The sequence below is a fragment of the Arvicanthis niloticus genome, chromosome 19 (assembly GCF_011762505.2).
Source record: "Arvicanthis niloticus isolate mArvNil1 chromosome 19, mArvNil1.pat.X, whole genome shotgun sequence".
Classification (NCBI taxonomy): Eukaryota; Metazoa; Chordata; class Mammalia; order Rodentia; family Muridae; genus Arvicanthis; species Arvicanthis niloticus.
In genome coordinates, this window is record NC_047676.1 from 26,559,645 (window position 1) to 26,582,832 (window position 23,188).

Here is a 23,188-nt window from a genome sequence, read left to right on the forward strand (position 1 = left end):
ACAGGGAAACAGGTAGAAGCCCTTAAAGAGGAAACACAAAAATCCCTTAAAGAATTGTAAGAGAACACAACCAAACAGGTGAAGTAATTGAACAAAACCATCCATGACATAAAAATGGAAGTAGAAACAATCAAGAAATCACAAAGGGAGACTATGCTGGAGATAGAAAACCTAGGAAAGAAATAAGGAGTCATAGATACAAGCATCACCAGCAGAATACAAGAGATAGAAGAGAGAATCTCAGGTGCAGAAGATACCATAGAAAATATCAACACAACTGTCAAAGAAAATGCAAAATGCAAAAAGTTCTTAACACAAAATATCCAGGAAATCCAGGACACAATGAGGAGACCAAACCTAAGGATAATAGGTATAGATGAGAGTGAAGATTCCCAACTTAAAGGGCCAATAAATATCTTCAACAAAATTGTAGAAGAAAACTTCCCTAATCTAAAGAAAAAGATGCCCATAAACATACAAGAAGCCTATAGAACGCCAAATAGACTAGACCAGAAAAGAAATACCTCCTGTCACATAATAATCAAAACACCAAGTGCACAAAACAAAGAAAGAATATTAAAAGCAGTAAGGGAAAAAGGTTAAGTAATGTATAAAGGCAGACCTATAAGAATTCCACCAGACTTCTCACCAGATACTATAAAACCAGAAGATCCTGGACAGATGCCATACAGACTCTAAGAGAACACAAATGCCAGTCCAGGCTACTATACCCAGCAAAACTCTCAATTACCATAGATGGAGAAATCAAGATATTCCATGACAAAACCAAATTTACACAATATCTTTCCACAAACCCAGCATTACAAAGGATAATAGCAGGAAAGCTCCAATACAAGGAGGGAAATTATACCCTAGAAAGAGCAAAAAAGTAACCCTCTTCCAACAAATCCAAAAGAAGATAGCCACACAAAGATAACTTCACCTCTAATAACAAAAATAACAGGAGACAACAATCACTGTTCCTTAATATCTCTTAACATCAATGGACTCAGTTCCCCAATTAAAAGACATAGGCTAATGGACTGGATACATAAATGGGACCCAGCATTTTGCTGCATACAGGAAACCCACCTCAGTGCAAAGACAGACTCTACCTTAGAGTAAAAGGCTGGAAAACAACTTTTCAAGCAAATGGTCCTAAGAAACAAGCTGGAGTAGCCATTCTAAAATCTCCAGCCCGAGAACACAAAGTGGGGGACTCATGGCTCCATCTGTATAGGTAGTTGAGGGTGGCCTTGCCAGGCATCAGTGGAAGTTGACAGCCTTGGTACCTGAAAGTTTAGATTCCCTAGTGTTGGGGAATTTCAAGAGCAGGGAGGCGGGAATGAGAGGATGGTGGGAGCACATCCTCATAGTAATTGAAGGGGGGGAATGGAGTAAGGGGTTAGGCATCAGTGGAAGTGGAGGGCCTAGGTGCCAGAAAGTTTGGATTCCCTGATGCTGGGAAATTTGAGAGCAGGAAGGCAAAAATGGGAGGATGGTGGGAGCACACCCTTATAGAAACTCCCAGAATTATATGGATTAGATATGACAGAGGCAGGCTGCCAGAAGACTAGATTCCAAAACTCAAACAAACAATTATCTTGATACTAAATTTTTTTTGAGAATTGTATATTGCAGAATACATAGCGTTGGTGTATCTACTCATCAGGCAAGCTGAGCAGACCTGCTCGAACCCCTGATGTCCTGGAATTTCATCTGGATGCAGTGAAGACACAGTGTCAGAGGCTTATCAATTTACTCTTCCCCCAACCCCTCTTCTAATATCTCAACACCCATAATCAGCTTGAAGAAGTTAATGAACAGTCGGTGCCCCTATTCCCTGGGCTTGGGGACTGAGGTGGTTAAAATTGGCCTGTCTTTCTAGGGAAAAGTAGTGGTTTTGGTGGAACAGGGAGGATTAGCTAGGATTTATTGCATAGCCATAACCTACTGGTAGAAATATGTATAATTGTTATTAAGATGAAGTTATAATCACTTAAATGGTACAAAATTTACTTTGATTTCAAATTTAAGGTTTTCATTGGTACGAGCTTCTTATGAATATAAAATGAGATGAATATTGTTACTATCATAGGCATTGCATCTGTATAACACATTTAGGAATACAAGGCTTAGACCCAGTCCTTCTTTAATTTTTTTTAACAGATTTGAGATGGTTAGCCTGTGAGTTAAGGGACTATAGAAAATTCATAGCTTTGAGTTTATTGTTAGGGTGTTTTCTGTATTTTCTTTAGAAATAGCTGAGAGGAGTTAACAGACAACAGTCCAGATTGTCTTATATAAATAGTTGGTTTTCAAAACATCAGAAATCCACAGAATTGACGTTACAAACATTTCTGTATTAATGTTCATTTTGATTAGAGACCTGTCTGCTCCTGACAGCTTCCTGTCTTGGATTCTAAGAAGAAATTGAGCATCTTTGAAGTTATTCCAATTGTGGTGAGTCAGCCACTAGGCAAGAATTGCCTCTTTCCATCTACAGACAAATCACTGTCCAGAAAAGGACACACTTGCAGAATAGTCGACTGATTATATCTGCCAAGACAGAGTAATCAGCCCTTAATAATTCTGCATCACTAGGCCTGTCAGATGATCCTGGGCCAGAAGGCTGAAGATTGGATGCTCCAACGTTCTGTAGTATAGGGACTGTCCAGGTGTTCAGAGGCCTCTATGAATTGGCTAAGTTTTAGAAGATATGCTTTGTGCTTCCCATAATTTCAGTTAACTCAGTCATTCTGGATTTCTGATGGGGTTGAAAACTTATAGTCTCATAGCCAATCCTTGCTATTTACTTTGAGAGAAAAAATTTGAGAGGATGGTTTTTCAGGTGACATTCATTCTAAAGCCACAAAAAAAGCCAGGTTCAGAACTAAGTCTTTTATTTAGGAGAGATGACAGAGGTTCTGCTTAGTCAACAAAATGATGGACTGGGTATTAGGTCTATCTTGCACCTTACTGACATAAATTGGTATAGTTATGCTCTAACTGTATTTTGAGAGAAATGTTTTATTTTAACAGGAAGGGTGATATGTAAGAGGAGCTAAGGTGGGAGGAGTAAGGAGAGGAGGAGGAGAAAGAGAGGAGCTAGGTGATGAGAGAGAAAGAGAGAGAGGGGCCGACATGGAGGCAGATGTTCACATGTGGGGGCCAGACATGGAGGCAGATGTTCACATGTCTCTGCCAGTCAAAGATAGTTAATATATCTAGGTTGAGTATTAGGTTACACTTTTGATTGATATTGAGCATTACCAAATTTATAAAGCCATTGGTTAATGTTAAAAAAATTGTATAAAAGCAAAAAGGAGACAGGGGTGTGGGATAGGGGTTTTCTAGGGAAGGGAAATGGGGAAAGGGGATGGCATCTGAAATGTAAATAAAATATCCAATAAAAAAAACAAACAAATAAATAAATAAATAAACCACCTAAAAAAAAAGAAAAGAAATTGTAATTCCAACACACTAAATCAATAAGCATGACCAAGGAATGGGTTACAACCTACAGATTCGAAATCTGAGCACTGAGAACTTGCATTTTAGAATTAAATATACACTTGTATTCTTATCCTGTTGCCATGGTGTCTTGCTATGGGACCCTGGTTACACCAGGTTAAAGGGTGGAATGTAGATTTGCTGCAGCTGTTAAGAGTGAATAGCACATTAAAAGGAAACACCTGTGGCAGTACCTGATACCCAGCATAGATTCAGAAACAATATCTACCTCTGATTAAGTCAGAGAGTCTTGGCATTGCTTAAGTTTCAGAGGCTTCATCTGTTAGCTGTTAGGCACCTAGCTCCTCACTTCCACTTATTCAGGCCCCGGCGTGCATGTCTAATGAAAATCCACAACCTTTAAGTCAACCACTCCTGCTAAACTATTCTAATTGTTAGGAAACTCTGCTTGAGAATCAGTCTTCCTGTAACTTCCACTCACCATCTTAAGTCCTTCCACCTGGAATGATGCCACAATGGACCCATTCCTTTATCTGTAACACTAACTTACACATATTGAAGGCTTTTCCATGTGCCTCTGTGTTTTCTCTTCTGTCTCAATGCTTCCGTTCCCTTTGACAATTTGTCACCAGGCTATTGTGTTAATGTTTCAGCAGCCTTGTTTTGCTCTGTACAACATACCACAGCTTGTCAATAATTCTTTAAAAAGAGCACCAGATTTGGAGATGGGGAGTCCAGCATGCCAATGCCATCAGCTTTGGAGAAATTAAATAGTGGAAACTATTTTATCCTTCACAGAAATAAATTCTTTAGGGAAAAAATTGGTATGACAACAATTTGATTTACTCAGAAGGACTTACTTCATCCCCTAACAACAACAATAAAAATCTATTTTCTTTACTAGATGACCTGGATCCAGAAAATGAGCTTCAGAATTGTAGAAAATAGATACTGATGGCATTCAGGGTAGAAAGCCTCACACTCCCTGAAGCCTAAGGATTTTTTTTCCCGTAAGTTCTCACATTGATTAGTATTCACTGGGGTTTAACTTTCATGTTATTCTTACTGTTCTGTCAGTATCCAAGCGGGACAGCCTGTGAACGGCTGGACCCTGTGGATTATGAACAATTACCACAGAACTAGCCCACTGCACAGCATTTACATCTCTGCAAGCATGGCAGGTGCCACATAACAAAACTCTAAAGGGGAGAGTGGTTAAAAGAGTACACAAGGATGATTTTCCTCCTCTTTCTTCATTTTATTATTTTGAAAAAATTTTAAAGCAAATATCATCTACACAGAATAACACATACACACTTAGATTCAACAAATAACTCAGCACCTTTGATGTATACAAGTATGCTGAACCATCTGAAGGGTATTTGTAGATTTTATGGAAATTCAGCTTAATGTACATCAAAATGTATGTCCGACAAAGGTAGTCCCATATCTAATCACCATTCCATTGCTTTACCTCAGAAAATTGGCAATCCTTCTACATTGCAGATATGGGAGAGAAGTGCAGCTACATCCCTCATCAAAGAAGCTTCTGTTTATAGCGAATGGAGACCATCGCAGAAAATCACAACTGGACACAATGCAGAAATGAATGGATCAGGAGGAGCTCAACCCCAGTGGATACATCTATACCACAGCCCCTGTGTTTGTAGCTCAGGAAACATCATGGAAGAGAGCAAAGAATTATGTTAAGAGTCAGAACACCAGGATGTCTGCTATAGCGTAGTCTCTCATAGAATTGGGTGCACAAACAAGAATAGAAAAATCTTAATAGACAACGCTAACATAGAAGACAGGCAATATCATGGTGTCCCACCCCTAAACAAAGAGCCACAGACAATTAATGACTGCTAAAAGGGAGTGTTAGCTTCTCCCAGGGCTGGGCCCCTAATTTATTATCTAATACAAAATGGTCAGTCTTGAGACCATTTGCACACAAACAATAAAAACAAACTCAGCAAGTTGTATTTATATACTTATACATACCTATGGGTGTGTATGGGGATATGTGTATGTGTGTATGTGTGTGTGTGTGTGTGTGTGTGTGTGTATACATACATATGGAAAAGAAACTATCGGTCTCGTTCCTGACCTGGACCAACTTGGTCTGGTCTCAGTGGGAGAGGATGTGCTTAGTTCTACAGTGACTTGATGTGCTGGAGGTGGGGAGGGCATTGGGGGTGGTGTGTTTGAGGGTAACAGGAGTGGAGTGATACTCAAAGAGGGGCTCCCCTTTTCAGAATAGAAGGGAAGGGAGAAATAGGGGGAGGATCTGCAAGAGGGGGAACTGGGAGGAGATGGGGGACTGATACTGTGATGTAAAGTGAATAAGTAAAATTTAAAAAAGAAAAAGAGGGTATCAATTTGAGGGGACATGGAAGGAGTTGGAGGGAAGGAGCTTGAGAGGGGCTGGGGGCTGAAAGGGGAGGGGGGAAAGTGATGTAATCATATTTTACTTAAACATTATTTAAAATTCCGAGTTTCACTACACACACACACACACACACACGCACACACACTCCATTGCTAATATCTAGTCACCAGTTTTCCAATTACGTCATTTACTAGAGCTTCCCACACGAAGTGACTGAGTCTAAGCCAGAAGGAGAGGGGGTTACAATAGATGAAAAGGAAGAAATGACTCTGGAAAACAGAGAAGGGGGAAAGGAAGTTAACTCACATAGTGCGAAAGCTGACAGAAGAAAAAAATGGAACAGATTTCTTTTCGGGTTTTATTATTGTATATTACTTGTGTAGAATGATGGGTTTGAGAAACAGGTTCTAAATCCATATAGAGAGGAAGGGTAGATTGGGTACCTTACAAAACAAAGTGAGAAACATCTTTCCAGCTTTAATGGAATGCTTGGGGGTGGGCGGGCGGTTCACTGCATGCACAGACCAGTCCTTCAAGAGCAAGCCTGAGTCCTGCAGGAAGAGTAGAGTTGGCAGTGGCTCCCACCCTGCCAGAGTGGGCAGTACTGACACTGCTCCACCGTAACTCCCTTCCTTCCTTTCTTCAGTCATTATTACTCTTTTACTTCATGGAAGACAGGAAGACAGGACGTTCAGATCATTTTTGAAATGTCCCTTTCTTAAGCTAGAAGCAATATATGCTAGCTACAGGGGAAATAATAATACCATTAAGCTTTTGGAAGCTTTAGGGTGCTCACATTATAATGATGCAGTGGAACTGTATTCTGCATGCTTTATGACTTCAAATATGTATTTCAAGATGTATTTGCTGTACAGAACACGATCACGCCTATTTTATAAGACTCACCATTATGATCATTATTCCTAATTACTTAGTTTTAAATGTCCATGCCTTTTCTTTTATAGTACATTTTGAGCTTTAGCTATGATTTATTCGATGCAAATGATCTGTGTGGGAAAATAGGATTCCATTCATAACAGTGGTCAGAGGCATTTAATGGCATGATAAAAAAAGCTGCACACATTTTTATATAGTAAAATGCACATAATTAAGAGAGAACTAAAATGCAGACAATATGCATGTAGTAGACTATTGTCCCTCCTCTCCTCTCGTGGCTATAGAGATGTCCATGCTTTGGATTACTGTTAAGTGGGAGAGGACAAAAAAACAGAGGGACCAAAACAAAAGCTAGACTGGGGAAAGCCAGTCCAGTGTCACTGGCTTTGCAGAAGGAAAATGGGACCATAGCCCATGGAATGCAAATGACCTCCAAACCCTGGGAAAGGCCACGATTATCTCCAGATGTCTCCCAAAACAGCACTTTTATTTTGGTACACTGAGATTCACTTCAAACTACTGACTTGCAGAACTGTGGAATACCAAACCAGGGTGGTTTGAGTGATGCTTGTCAAGCTAGTTAAATGGGTGATAAGAAACTGATGGAATATGGATCAGATACACTGGATTCCAACAGGAGGGATGAAGCCACTCAGAATTAAGTACCATCAGTTGTGGTTTTCTGCACCCCCAATGCTGATTGGTTCCATCAACATTGCATCATGGATAGGTGTGTTAGGGTTTTACTGCTGTGAACAGACACCATGACCAAGGCAACTCTTCTAAAGGACAACATTTAATTGGGGCTGGCTTATAGGTTCAGAGGTTCAGTCTATTATCATCAAGGTGGGAGCATGGCAGCCTCCAAGCAGGCAAGAGGAGCTGAGAGTTTTATATCTTCATCTGAAGGCTGCTAGTGGAAGACTGACTTCCAGACCGATAGGATGGGGGTCTTAAGACCACACCCACAGTGACACACCTACTCCAACAAGGTCACTCCTCCTAATAGTGCCAAGCATATACAAACCATCACAATAGGAAAGGGGCCCATTAGGAACCAACCCTCCCTGAGGGACTCATGAGAGTTAAGAAGGCTGTCATCTTCTTCAGTGTTGTGGCCACTTGTATGTTGCCTTCATTCCAGTAAACAACCTTCCTTCCATGTTCTAGCAAGAAATGCTAACTAACCCCAGTGAGTCACATGCACAAATAAGATGGGGAAGCAGGTGGAGATTACTGAGAGGTAGGGGTAAGAGAGGGATGGGCATAAAAAAGACTAAAAGTCACTATATAAAAGTGTAAAACTATGATAGAAAATGGTTTTTAGATCACCTAAATCTAGATAAAACTAGTGTCCAGTATATCAACTTTGCCTCTGGAAATTGCATCTACTTGAGAAGGGTCAAATGTTTGAAAGAACTGAACAGAAAGCCATTCAATTCACCTTAACAATCACAAACAATGATGTTTTGAATTTGTCTTAGTTAGGACTTCTATTGCTGGGATTAAATTGTGATGGAAAGCAGCTTGGGAAGGAAAGGGTTTATTTCATCTTACTGACTCTAGTTCATCATCCAAGAAAGTCAGGGCAGGACCCTGGAGGCAGGAACTGGGGCAGAGGACATGAAGACTTGTGCTTACTGGTTTTTCCCCATTGATTGCCTATTCTGCTTTCTTATAGCACTTAGAGACACCAACTCAGAAGTAGCACTGTGCACAGTGAGCTGGGCCCTCCCAGATCAATTAACCAAGAAAATGTACCACAGGCTTGCCCACAGGACAAATTTGGTAAGGGCTTTCTCAGTTAAGGTTTCCTCTTCCAAGATGTCCAGTTGACATAAAACTAGCCAGCACAGATTTCATCTCAAACCCAAGATTTTTTTTTTCCAAAATCATCACAGTAACTACTCAGAAGAAAATGCCAAGGTTGTCAATTTTGAATATAGTTCTTTATCTTCTGAAGAGCAAAATTGGAAATAGAAAGCCCTGAGACAGTTGATTTGATAGATTTGAGGGATGAAAGGGGATAACAGAGTGGTTGGGCAAGTTTCAATTTCGGAGTCATGCCCTTGTATCTCAAACGTTAGCAGCTCCCTTGGATCTCAGGCTAGACACTGAACCACGGCAAACTGAAGTCCTATTGTAGTATATTTATCTTGTTCTCTTCACATGGCTCAGCTCTGCCCACCTGACACTGTCACTCATATCTAGCACGCTTACCCCACACTTCACAGTTCCTCCCACCAAGCAGTCTGGGCAGTACATACATGAATCTACAAGTAATGTAATGTGTATGTGTATTCCTCTTCTTTTCAGCTTCATAGTCACAATAATGCATTTTCCACAAGTCACAAGTAGCCCCTGGTAATTGTTTCCTCTCAGATAATCTCATTCATTGGGAGTGGCAGACATTTGCTTTTCTTTTCTTTTTTTTTAACACTATGACAACCATCTGACAAATTCTCATCTTTGGCCAGTATGATCGTCATTCCAAAGACTCCAGAGGGACCTTTCCAGAACATTCTGGTTGGCCTCAAGGGCACAAAGAGGAAATGCCTTATATGATAGGTCTTGATTGTTTCTAAGTTTGAAATACATACAGGAAAACATGAAATCCTTGGGGAGCATGGGATCTCATTCAGATCAAGTCACAACCTTCCTGGAGCCTCCAGGGAGACTGGGAGAGACTGCACAATCATGTCTACGCATTTAGGGGTAGCTTTCAAGCTGCTACAGGGGCAGGGAGGATTCCTCAGCACCTATGATTTGCTTGGTGTGAAGACACAGAAAACACCAAACCTCATCATTACATGCTCAGAGCTTTCTGGGGCTTTTATCATACTGTAGACATGTTTTAAAAACATCTTTTCAAACTTAACTGAAGTATAGATTTAGATAAATTCTGAGATCTCTACAGAGAATCATCTTTATATTGGGCCAGGAGGTGATGGGAAAAATGGCATTTCAGGTTCCTGCTCTCAAATTCTACCCTGGTTCTCCTGCCTGCACATGTGTGTACTTTTGTGTGTACTGGGGCAATAGTTGGGTCATGATCTCCTTTGCTTCCCATTCTAGCATCTTCTACACCAGATAGAGCAGCAGATGTTGTCAGAACAATCACGGTTAATACTGCTCTCTGTGCCAGGACTTCAGTTCCATGGTGGTTGTTTGTTATCTCTGTATTGCTTAGCAACCTTCCTAACACATTTGTAAATGGTCAATGCATCCACACTCAGCAACTGATGCTGAATTAAGGATGTAAAATATTAATTCTATTTTAATCCTCATCTTAGAAAAAAATAAGGAATTTGAAACTAAGGCCTGGGTCAAGTACCACACTAAGGTTTTTAATCTGAGTGAATGGGTGGGTCCTAGTCACTGACTGGCAACACATTTTGCTAAACCAGAGAAAATGAGCTTGGGGCCTCAGTGAACAAGCAGAGAAGGTTTCACAGGGAAGTTAATCTCTCCAGTCTATCTAAAGCTGTTTTTTTTTTAAATTTTTCTTTAATATTTAAATGTCCTAACATAATTAGTTTGCATTATCTGAGAAACTAGTTTGAAAAAAGAAATATCCATCTGGTGCAAACAGGGACAAAGTTTAATAGGTACAGTGTTTTGGTTCTGAAAGATAGAACCAGTGTGGCCACCACACTGCGACCTGCCTCATTTGCCTGGCTCTTTACTATGTCACAGCAAGCAGGGTTAGGCACTCCACATTTCTACCCACCCCACAGTCCCTCTCAGCAAGCAATCTGGACAACTGCTTCTAGTTCACCAAAACTGTCTCGGTGAGCTGAGACTTGATGACCCCTGCATTCCAGGTGTTACTTCTAAGCATTGCATCAGCCACACCTGAGCTGGGAGGTCAAAGACAAGGCAATAAGTTATAGAATTCAACCTTGACTCACATCAACACTCAGTTGTTCAAATAAAAAATGCATGCGATAAATATATGAATATTATTTAGCCGCCAACATAAAATGCTGTATTTTACAGTATACTTAATGGAAGGGCATTGTTAAGTGACATGTCAGATACAGAAAGACAAATATTACATAGTCTCTCTGATATTGTGGGTGTTTTTAAAATCTGTAAGAGAACATAATAGTGATTACTAGAGGCTGGGAAAGGTTGAGAGGGAGGGAGGTTGGACAGTTTTTGGATGCTTAAGGAGATAGAACCAGTATCCTTATTTCATCATTGTAGACTATATAAATGTCTTATTATACATTGCTTCATACATCCATACAATGAAGATATTTTTCTTCGAGTGGTGAGATTAAAACAGAGAAGGAGATAGTTTTTACAATGCCCTTTTGCTCTCACGACAAAACACAAGCCTGAATGAACAATGAGAGCATTCTCTTCTGGGAGCCTCCAAGCTCTGATTGGGGACCTTGGTGAGAGTTCTGTGTTGGTGCCAGGTCTGTCCCAATATTAAGAACCCAGAGCTCAACCTGGAAACATTTTCATTGGAGTCAATTCATTTTAAGTACCAACTACCTTCAGTTCATTATAGGTAAGCCCCACCACATGGGCTCAGCACATAAGAGAGGCTTGGCTTCTGCTTTTTACATTCAGTCATGAATGACTCTAAAGCAAAATAGCCAGTGAGAACCAGGAGACCCTTTGCTGAGGATATCCCACGAGACAGATATTAGTTCCATCTATGTGGTCATCTTAAGGGTTTCCAGCCCTATGGTGAAACACCATGACCAAAAAGCAAGTTGGGGTGTGGGAGAAGACTTTATGTGACTTAAACTTCATATCATTGTTCATCATCAAAGGAAGTCAGAGCAAGAACACAAGCAAGGCAGGAACCTGGAGGCAAAAGCTGAAGCAGAAGCCATGGAGAAGAGCTGCTTACTACTTGTTCCTCATGGCTTGCTCAGCCTGCTTTCTTATAGAACCCAGAACCAGCAGCCCTGTGGTAGCACCACCTACAGTAAGCCAGACCCTCTCCCATCTATCACTGATTAAGAAAACGCCTTACAGGATGACAGCATTTTCTTCATCGATCTTCCCCGTCTCAGATGACTTGAGCTTGTATCAAGTAGATTATAAAACGATCAAGCGCAGTAGGTCTCTTAACAGAGATGTCTGTGATCTGGGACTTGGAAAATGAACATTACTTTAAAGTTTAAGAATAGAGTAATATGGAAATCTGGAAAGGCTTTGAAGGAGATGACATCAAAGGCGAAGGCATGTTTAAGATTCCTGAACCGAAGTGCTGGTCTTGATTAAATCCTCACTGACTCGCCTCCATCTTCCTTGTTCTTCTAAGAGCAGCCATTGCTACTTATCTTTTTGTGTAATGACATTTCAGGATCCAGGGCTTGTCCTTTCCCAAATTCAGACTCAGCACAGCACAGGAACTCTCGGGTGTGCCTCAGAAACTGTTCTACTTGATACTACCAAGGATAGTTTAGTGGAGTGAGGTTTTCAGTTTCAGCTTTAAGAATCATGGTTCCTTTGGTTTTCACTCTTCCCAGTCATGAAATTTAAAGTGAGAGGTAAGATTAATTTAATAATAATAATAATAATAATAATAATAATAATAATAATAATATCCTGTCTCTGCTGATAGGTAAACTATGTTTCTTATGACATAGAAACCCACTGTCTAATAGTTTATGGCCTGGCATGTGGTCTAGGTGGATGTGTGGCTTCTATAGAGCTTCCTCTGTAGTTTACTACAGCTCCCATCAACCCAGCAGTCAGATCTCTTTTGCCCTGTGAATTCATAGTCAGAGGACAGAAGATTACAGTGACTCCGACGACAGAATAGACCTAAGCATGTGCCTAAAACTGGAAGAAGAGAAGTCTCATGTGCAGTCTCCTTTGTCTCACTTCCTTTTTTGTCCTGTCTGAGCCCAAGCAGGTCTTGATGATACTCAATGATTTCTCTCTAGAAGCCACCGTAGCGATGGAGTTACAAGGACTTTCAATTCTCCCAGCTATGGAAAAACAAAAAACTGATTGGCCCTTCGCTGACATAGGCACGGACAAGATGCCCATCAAGCGTTCCTCAGCAGCAGCTGCCCCTACTCTGAATCCACCACCAAGTCACCCATCAAAGAAGCACTTACTAAAAATGCTTCCTTCGTATGTGCTAGGTTCTCTTATGAGTTCTGAAAACACTGTGGTAAATAACCCCAACACTCCTGATCTCATGAGCTTTACAGTCTAGCAGGAAACATAGAGAATCAAACAAGAAATTGAAATATCTCCATGGGGGACTTGTGGGATGGCTGCATGGTTCAGCACACTGGCTGCTCTTCCAGAGTATCTGGATTCCATTCCCAGAACCCACGTGGCAGTTCACAACCATCTGTAGCTACAGTCACAAGAGATCCAGTATCTTTTTTTTGGCCTCCACAGGCACTTCATGCACATGGTACACAGATGTAACATGCATGCAAAACACACTCATATGTATAAAATAAAAATAAACAAAATATTTAAAAAAATCAGTATTGCCATTGTTGTCAAAGTACAAAGATTCTACAAAGGGTCACAAGTAGAACTGATATCTAAGGCAATTTAATACCAGAAAGATATTAGTTTTTTCCCCTTCTGTATGTGAAGTAAGGTTATACCTAGTATAATCTAAATATGATGACACCTAATGGTATGAAAACATTTCTAGAATGTTGCATAAAGTAAAGGAGGAGATCACACCCTGTGGTCTTCCCACTCAGTGTCTCACAGGCTCAGAGAAAGGCTGTCTAACTCTCTACAATCTCAGTTTGACTTATAACTTTCTTAAGGAGGTACCAGCCTGTAGAATTACAAAAAAAAAAAATTAGTAGAAGATGGAAATGATGAATTACTTTTATTAAGGAGAAATGCACATGACTACTGTCCAGGAGAAAAGGACTCTTGCTTTGTCAAGTGTTACCATATTTCTCCTCAGCATCCTCTCCTCAACATCCTCTCCTCAGCATCCTCTCCTCAGCATCCTCTCCTCAGCATCCTCTCCTCAGCATCCTCTCCTCAGCATCTTCTCTTCAACATCCTCTCCTCAGCATCCTCTCCTCAGTATCCTCTCCTCAGCATCCTCTCCTCAGCATCCTCTCCTGCCGTTCTCTACCTCTCCCGCCGTTCTCTAAGTGTCCTACATCAATTGTTGTTGACATCCTTCTTTAGCAAGCTTTACTTTGCTGGTGATTCAGTCTTTAATGAGTTAATTAATTTTCCAACTTCTCACTACATAATTTTTTGCATGAGAACCATGTTTTCCAATTTTCGAAATGATCCTCTGGTAGCGAAAAACGTGGGAGGGGAGAAAAGGAAAAATGTAAGCAGAAACAATTTAGTCTATGTCCCTAGTTCAAATTACTGTCTAGAATAATGCATTAGGATGAACACTGCACCCCTAGATTATGTGAACATGCACGGGTATGAATTTGGGTAGAGGTGATAATCAATCTGGGATTTTGTGTTCTGAGGTAAGGAAGAAAGCCTACTACTACTACTACTGTTTTACACACACACACACACACACACACACACATCCATCTATTTATAAACCTACACAAAACCTACTGTGCATATGCACACCCCCATAACTTCACTGGATCTAAAATTTTTGGACTGAGATGAACGTCAAGAGGTTGTCTAACTCAATGCTTCACACATCTTAAGAATGTGAGAATCACTCAGGAATCCTGTTGGATGTTTGTCCTGATTCTGAATATCTGGGTGGGCCTAGAAGTCTGCATTCCTAAGAAGCCCCGAGGGAATGCCATATGACAAACTGGGAAGCACACTGAGTAGCAGGGATCAGCATGATCTGAAGGAAGATCTGAAGTAGAGTCTTCCAGTAAAACGAAGCCAACAGAACAGCTGCATCGGCCACATGTCGGAGAACAGCGAATATATATATATATATATATATATATATTACCCCTCTGAAACATCAGGTTGCTGATATGAAGGCTAAAATGTTCCTGTTGTTGTCAAATGAAGCATACCTTTGGAAGGGATAGAATAATAAAAGTAAGGTAGCATCAAAGGGCAGTATGCTCATGGACCTATAATTGCTGATGGGGTTTCTAAACTAGCCTAATAAATGGCTTAAAATACCATTTCCAGCATTCTTGACAAAAACCTTTACTATTCCTGTGGAGGCTGGTTCAGAAAGAGAACAGCTGTCCTAAGGGAGGATGCTAGGCTTGGTAGTATATGCAATCCTAGAACTTGGGAAGCTATGACTTCCCAGAAATTGTTGTGTGATTGAGGCCAGCCTGGATACACAGTTCAAGGCCAACCTGGGATACACAGAGTAAACTTTTTCTCAGACATGAGAGAGGGAAGAAAGAGAGAGGAGGGGGAAATAACTACAACAACTGCAACTGTAATCATCACATATACAAACCTGGTTTGGCAATATAGCATCAGCAGCTGGAATCCTGATCCTGGAGAGAACCACATGCAGACACAAATGCAGTAGGAACTGAGTGTCATCATGCAGGGGGCAGGTTTTGAAGCCACTGTAGTCCAGAAACTAGTTCTGGTTTCCACACCAGCTGCCCATTTTCTATTATCATATCTTAGGCCCTGGAGGACCTCAGCCATTTATAATTACAGATGAGTTTCCTATGTGGAAAGAATGATTTTTACCACCACCATGACCATCCCTCACCCCAGCATTATATAAACAGAAAGCAAAGCATGATGGGGAAGGAGCAGCTTTTTTTCTGTTAAGGTGAATATATGGTGATTATCTACCATGGTTGAGGGAGTTTCCAGGATGCTGACACCCTAAAACAAACAACACAGAGCCTGCCTGTGTTCAAGAAGCTCACAACCTCATTCAAGTGAGTGAGAAAGAACTCTGTATCTCAGCCAAGATGATCTTGAGGATACAGTGGGCTCCAGAAGGGATGTGTACCCTTGCTCATGTCTCAGTCATTGGATGCGAAAGATCACAGTCACCACTCCCACTACTTTTGTGGAATACAGCATCTGTCCACAGATGACCTTCTTTTATGGTTTGTATATACTTGGCCCAGGGAGTGGCATTATTTGGAGGTATTGCCTTGTTGGAGTAGGTGCGTCACTGTGGGGATGGGCTTTAATACCCTTGTCCCAGATGCCTGGAAGTCAAGATTCTGCTAGCAGCCTTGATGAAGATGAAGATGTAGAACTCTCAGCTCCTCCTGAACAATGCCTGCCTGGACGCTGCCATGTTCTCACTTTGATGAAAATAGGCTGAACCTCTGAACCTGTAAGTTAGCCCCAGTTAAGTGTTGTCCTTTATAAGACTTGCCTTGGTCATGGTGTCTGTTCACAGCAGTAAAACCCTAACTAAGATACCTTCTGAATAGCCAGTAGTAGTTCATATTACTTAATAGACATTGGAATGATATCGCTTTCTAATTAAGACAAGTGACTTTGGAAAGGACCTTGATTTCCTCTTACATTCAATATTTTAAAAATTCATAAAACTTGGTAGTGACTTACTAATGGAATGAAAATATACTGAAATATGTAGAAAGAGAAGAAGTGATTGAGGGGAGAGAAGAGAAACAAGGCAGAAAAGGCAAGACCATTCAGATATACCAGCTGGAGGTACAAGAGAGGTCATTATTTTCCTCATGGGGACATTCAGATGTTCTTATGTTCAGATTCAGAAACTGGGCTTCCTTCAAATCTCCCTGCTGCACCCCTCAGTGATCAGCAAAGATTAAAGATTGTGGGAACAAAGAAGCTCAAATAGACTGGAGACAGTGGACATTGTGTAACTTCTCCCACAAGACCAAAATGAGACTCACACTAGCCAAGGAATAGTATGGCGGCTGTCAAATCTAAAGTCCAAGGCCTCATAGCTTAAGAGAAACAACCATTGTCTCTTGGTAGAAATCCATGGAATGAAACCTTGGGTACACCTTTGATAAAACCCCAGCAACACTGCCCAAAGATTTGGTCTCCCAGGGCCAAGAGACTGCCCTAATTAAGAAGTGGATAGAAATGTATTAACTCCATTACCTGTAACCCACAGCACACTACTGGGGATGTAATTCTATACAGCGAAAGCTGAGGGAGGAGCTGTAACCTCCATCCCTGCTGTCTGAAGGCAGAAAAGTGAAAATGAATAATTCTGTCCAGGCAGGAGGGAATTTTCTGGTGGCTAAGGAGAGTCTATCAGTAGCATCCTCAGCAAGTTTGAGAGCAGAAAACCGTGACAACAACCCGTGAGGTTTTGATAGTGACATGGAAGCAATGTTCACAGCTGCATACTCCAACCACTGATGTTGAAATTACTGGGTATTCCCAACTGACCAACACAGACAAAAATGAAAGAATATTTCACTCACCGCACCCTCTACTGTGACCTTGGAGTGGAAGGATAACTGCAGGGTGACCACTCCATTCTAACTAGATACCACAGTGAGTTCTGTGCCCACACCTTCCTTTTGGCCAAGACTCTTGAGCAAATCGTGTCATTACTCCCCTGTATTGTACTATGAATCTCTTCAAATTGTGGGCATTTTAACACATAACCACACTTACCGTTATACTCACTGGGATTATAGAATAATTTCTGGATGCTATACAAAATACTAAATAGTAAAGTAATAGTAAATGATAGAGTTTTAAAATTTGTTTTCAAAAGAGTTCTCTTTGTGTTCATTTATTTGAGGTAGATGAAACCAAGAACCACACCGTAGCATTTAGGTATATTTTTCTCTTCTGTTTTGTTTCTCCTACAGAAGACATCTTTCCTCCACTGTCACTGGCTTACTATACCCATCTGTGTGGAGATCAGAGGACAGCATGCAGGGGTGGATTCTCTACTTCTACCATGTAGGTCTTGGATTGGGTCATAGTTTCTCACAGACACAGCTGGCCCTAACTTCTGGTTCTCAACGTGAGTCAGCTTCTGTTAGTTACTGCATTGAAATAACCCTCGGGTTATCAACAGGCCTAAAGTAAAAGCATATCCAAATAAGAGAGCATAGACATCATTGTGTTGCTGCAAAGTCAGAAGATCTATACCTCAACACTACCACTACCATACACCCACGCACACACACACAGGCACATGCACACACAAAGGCACATGCGCGCACACATGCACACACAACCCAGTAGCCATAGCCAAGTTACTAAACATTTTCTAACCTTCAACCCTAAAATAAGAAAGTCAATCTGATGTCTCCCAGCCCTAATGTACTTTATAGCAGTTTACTAATCCCTTACACATGCACCCATGTTATGTCTAGACACCTTAAAAATAAATGTTTCAAAACCCCAAACCAACAAAAGGCGAAACCACAAGGACTATTATTAAATGAAGCAACAACCTCAGGGAATGTCCACCTCAGCAACTTGAATCTTTTTTTTTTCCTTCTGGGAATTAGACATGTGCACTTCTGTGCAATGACTGTATCATGAGTAGCCGGACCACTTCAGTCAAAAGTATCTGGAGAAAATATCCATGAACACTTCTGTGCAGCCCCTGGAATTTCTCAATCCCTGTTTATGTCTCTGCTTTCCTGGGTCTTTCCAATAAATTCCTTTCCTTTTTGACTTAGGACAGCCATGTCTCTGCTCGGTGTTATCAAAAGAACCTTTACCAATATATTACCTGTCCCACCCCATCCCCATGCTTGAGGATAAGCAATTCATGACAAAAAAAAAAAAAAAAAAAAAAAAAAAAAAAAAAAAAAAGACATGGTAAATCAACAAGGGTAGGAATAGCTGTCACCAACTCTAAATTTAAATGAAAGATGCTTGTGCATAAGGAGACTTGCCTGTGTGCTTTAGGCTTCTCCTTATTTGTAAAGACTAGAAAAGTGGGGGTTGGGGGGAGGTCTCAAGCAAGCAAGTGGCTGCTGACCTGGTAAGGAGGAAGCCAGAGGCCAACTGGGAATTAGGCCATAGATTTCCTGGCCTTAGTCTGCTCTGTGACATCTTCAGGAAGAACAGACACTCAGCTAAGTAAATCACAGCAGATAAACAAGGAAAGGGTGGGGAGACTACCACCTGGCCGAGGTCCTTCTTCTTTGCTGCCTTCCTTGGGACCAGCTGCCATGGGTAGCTAGGTCATCAGTATTAAAATCTGCAATAGCTGTCTTTACAGATGTGCGTGTGTTGGCGGTCTCCAGGGAGGTGGGAATGTGAGCAGACACCTGAGTGCGTCCCTGTGTTGACAAGGGTCAGGGTGGGTTGAGACACACTTCAGAACTCAAGGAGAGAAGTAAGAAGCAGCATAATTCTCAACACCGTAAATTACATTTTGGGGGTGGGGAGAGATGCTACCAGCAGCTTGACATGTCTTTTAAAGACTGCTATTTAGCCATGTCCTTTTTCTTCAGACTGACATGACAATTTACATCTTTTAAAAATCAATTATGAAGTTATAAATGCTTTTTTTTAAGACACCAGAAAAGTTTAATTTCAAACAGCTGGTGCCAAGAACAGACTTGAGAGTTCAGCAAAGCTGAGATTTTTTATTTGAAATGTAAAAGCTAGGATTTTATTTGGAATCTATAAATGCACCAACTTCTGTGTAGAGTAGAGAATCTACAGCATCAAAGGACTAACGGGCTGAAAGGGTGCTTTAGATGGAACCTGCAAACAGCTGCTCTGGCACATGGGCTGCCTGCAAATGCTACAGCCTTAGCATTAAATGGGTGGGGCTCACTGACCAGCAAAGTCATCTACTGGAAATGTCTCAGGGTATCATAGTATATCAACCCAAACAGCAATCACAGTGGGGACAAAATAACAAGTGTATCTCCTATCAGATGTCCTAGGATGAAGAACACTAAACATACAAGACACATCTGTTAAAGATGGGAACAGAAAGTATTTAAAGTTACCAAGCTGAGAGCTGGAGAGTGCTGAGATCAAATCAAAGGTCATTTACAGCCTGGTAGGGTCAGAATGAACAGACCTCTTAGTTAATCTATAACAGGGAATGTGAAGCCCACATTATGATGTAAAATATTTCAGGGTAGCCAGGTTAGGAAACAGTAGGTTTAGTTCAAATTCTATGACCTTGCCAAGCTAATGATGCAATGCCTAGATGTGGTCCACAAGCACTAAAAGATAAAGAGCCACATTGGGACATAGCTTCCTTCTGCCCGTATCTGAATCAATACCAATAGCTCACACTTTGCCAATTAGCATAATGGATTAAAACATTATTGGTGAAAATAGGAACTTATTACATTAATCTGTCTAATGAATACTAGAAATTCTATCTCAGTGATGAAATCAAAGATATTCAAGATACATTAGCTGCTAAGACAACTTGACAATAGTTCACATGGCAAGAACAAAGAGAAGCAGAAGCAGAAACATGCATGGAGCGAGCACCCGAGGCTTAATCTTCCTTTGGATCTATATCTAACTATAGTTTGAATTAGGAGGAACATTGACTGCACCACAGCCTGCCTTCTAATGTGGCTCCATCTGTATCAAATAAGCAGTTTCATACAGAGCAGGGTCAGAACCCCTAGAGGGAGAGAAAGAAGAGGGTTTATCAAGTTTACAGCGCAGAGCTATGCACTGCTTGGTGCCTGCCTTGCTAATGAATGTTTCTGTACTAAAATGTCAAGAGTAGCAGACAAAAAAGGTTGTGTGTATGCTTTTGAAAGTCTTTCTCTAATTTAAAGGGGGAAATGACTCAGATCGTAGTCTGCTGAAAACTGGGTAGTTAATAAATATAAACCTCCAAATTGGGTAATTTTTATAGTTTTAAATATGATAAATTTATATGAAAAGTATTCGTGCTTTAGAGCTACACACATTCTAGTCCTACCTTCTATTTGCAGATCTTTTGTAAACCGCATCTCATATCCTATTCATGGGTAGAGTACAAATGGGAAGCTGGAAACTTTTACAAAAACATTCTGGATTTTCTTTTCCTTGAATTATTGTTTATGAGTGTGAAAGTATTACCTGAATGTATGTCTGTAAACCCCGAGTAAGCCTTATACACACAGAAGCCAGAAAAGGGTATCAAACCCTCTGGAACTGGACTTACAAGCAGCTGTGGGCCACCATGAAGGTGCTGGGCTTGGAACTCTGGAGGAACAGCCAATACTCTTAACCACTGAGCCATCTCTCCAGCCCAGCACTACATTTTCAGTAAACATTAATTCCATTTCTTCATTTCTCTCCTCATTTCCAATATGCAAAGGTCACTAATGAGCCTAGAGATGCAATTAGTCTGCACAAATGTACATGACCACCAGAACCATAGCTCAAAGGATAGCAATACCATTTAGGAGGGCCATCTACTTAGTGGTCTTCTTACATTAGTCCATACACCAGGACATTGCTAGCCTATTACAGGAGAAATGATTGTTGAACGTACTGTTCTTCCACAGAAAAGTGGAACCATCAGCAACTGTTGCTGACATTGGTTTCTGGAATCCAAGTTTAGGAGATCTGGTCCAGTTATATAACATACTAAAACATCTTTCTGCCTGAGTCTTGTCAAGTGTACATTGAAAGTGTTTTGGCAAAAACTCAAAATTTTCACCAAAGCATTTTAATAGGAACTTTAGATGGGCCTATTGGTGTGTGACCTTAATCCCAGCACTTGGGAGGCAGAAGCAAGTAAATCTAACATTTCTAATATCTGTGGAAGATATTAGAAAAAATGGCACATCCAGCTAGCTCCCAGCCTGGCTGCCATGTTCCTGCTCTGAGTTCCTGCACTAATGGTGGCACCAGCTGGCCAGTGGTGCCAGCCCAGGACCCACCAGACGTTGGTGGCTGCTGACTCCACTGATCAACTTCTTGGTGTCCAGCCCCCAAAACCCAGGGAATATTCACCACGCCCATGTGGTAGATATAACAATTCCAGTACCTGGTAGAAATAAGACTCTTAATGCTTAAAGATTAACCAAATAGATTTATATATGAGCAAATACTCAATACACAAGATGCCCACACAACTAGAATTGTTAACCCAATTAACTAACCTAGATATGCTAGAGACTGCTAGAGACAGGAATATCTGCCACCATCTTTCCTCTCCTCCTCTCCCCTTCTACTGCCCAATCACTGGCTCTAGCCTTTATTTTACAAATTAAGGTGGGCAGAAAGTTCACAAGAAGTCACCTGTATACTGATTCACTCCTTGTCTACAGCCCCTCTCGGGAAAGTGGAAGTAGCATCAAAATACAAGACCAGGGCTATCCACAAGAGATCTCTATGAGTTCAAAGCCAGCCTGGTCTACATAAAGAGTTCCAGGCCACCCAAAGCTGTAAAGTAATACCCTGACTCAAAATTAAACAAACAAGAAGGGAACTTTGGACTGGGGATAGAATTCGATTGGTAGAGGGCTGGCATGAAGCCCAGTGTTTTTTTCCACAGGATAGAACCAGGAATGGTGAAACACACCTATAATCTTTAGCACTTTGGATGAAGGAGTGACAGTAAGAAGATTGGGAGTTTTGGGTCATCTTCAGCTACATAGTAAACTAGAGACCAGCCTGGGCTACATGAAACTCTGAAGTGAAAGACAAAAATGGAGGGACATGGAAAAGAGAATAAGAAAGAGAAAGAGGGGGAGGTGAGGAAGAATGGAAGGATGAGGAAATGGAAGAAAAGAAAATTGAGTTTTTGAAAAATATAGCATCTGGTTTTACATCCTCTAAGTATGCTGGTAGGTCTAGAACTAAGGAAAATGAAATCCATACTTTAAAAAAAATTAAATCCCTTACATTGCACACCTTCATTATGCCCTACTAATCTGAATCCTACCTACATACAGAGGCATGAGTTATGGGATCTTGATCAAGTCATACCCCTGTGTAAACTCACTGTTTCCCTGCTTTACTACGTGAGCTTTGTGACTTTGTCTGTCATGTGGTGTAAGGAACGCTGCCCAGCATCTGGTAATCAGACACAGTCTCAGGCTCACAACAATTTTCAGCTATTCCACTTAAAATGCTTTGGTCTCAATAAGTAGGGCTGGTTCCTCTGAGCCCTGATTTCTAATTTCCAATACAATAAGCAGATCAATATCATACCCGATGTTCCTTCTACCACAAGCTAAAACATCTACATATAAGACTGGGGGCATGGGTCCCATCACATGCTTGATGCACAAACATAGCACTAACTTCAGATACCGATTATCCATGTAATACATCCACTACTATGGCACTTATCTATAATCCCAGTGCTGGGTGGGTGGAGCCAAGAGGGCCCCCAGGACTTGCTGACCAGCTAGTCTAGCCAAATCTGTGACCTACAGGTTCAGGGAAATACACCATCCCCAAACCAATAAGGTGGAAAATGACTGAGAAAGACAACTGACCAACTGACATCAATGTCTCACTGTCATACATATGTGTACCTATCCGTGTGTGTGTGTGTGTGTGTGTGTGTGTGTGTGTGCATACAGAAAGAGAGAGACAGAGAGAGAGTAGGAGAAAAAGGGAAGGGAT

The 23,188-nt window shown here is 41.0% G+C and overlaps 1 protein-coding gene across 1 annotated transcript in view; it reads right to left on the minus strand.

Annotated features, from left to right (window-relative positions):
* Positions 1-23,188, minus strand: part of Adamts12 (ADAM metallopeptidase with thrombospondin type 1 motif 12) — a 268,248-nt gene that overhangs the window by 191,466 nt on the left and 53,594 nt on the right. The gene's annotated exons all lie outside the window — the stretch shown is intronic.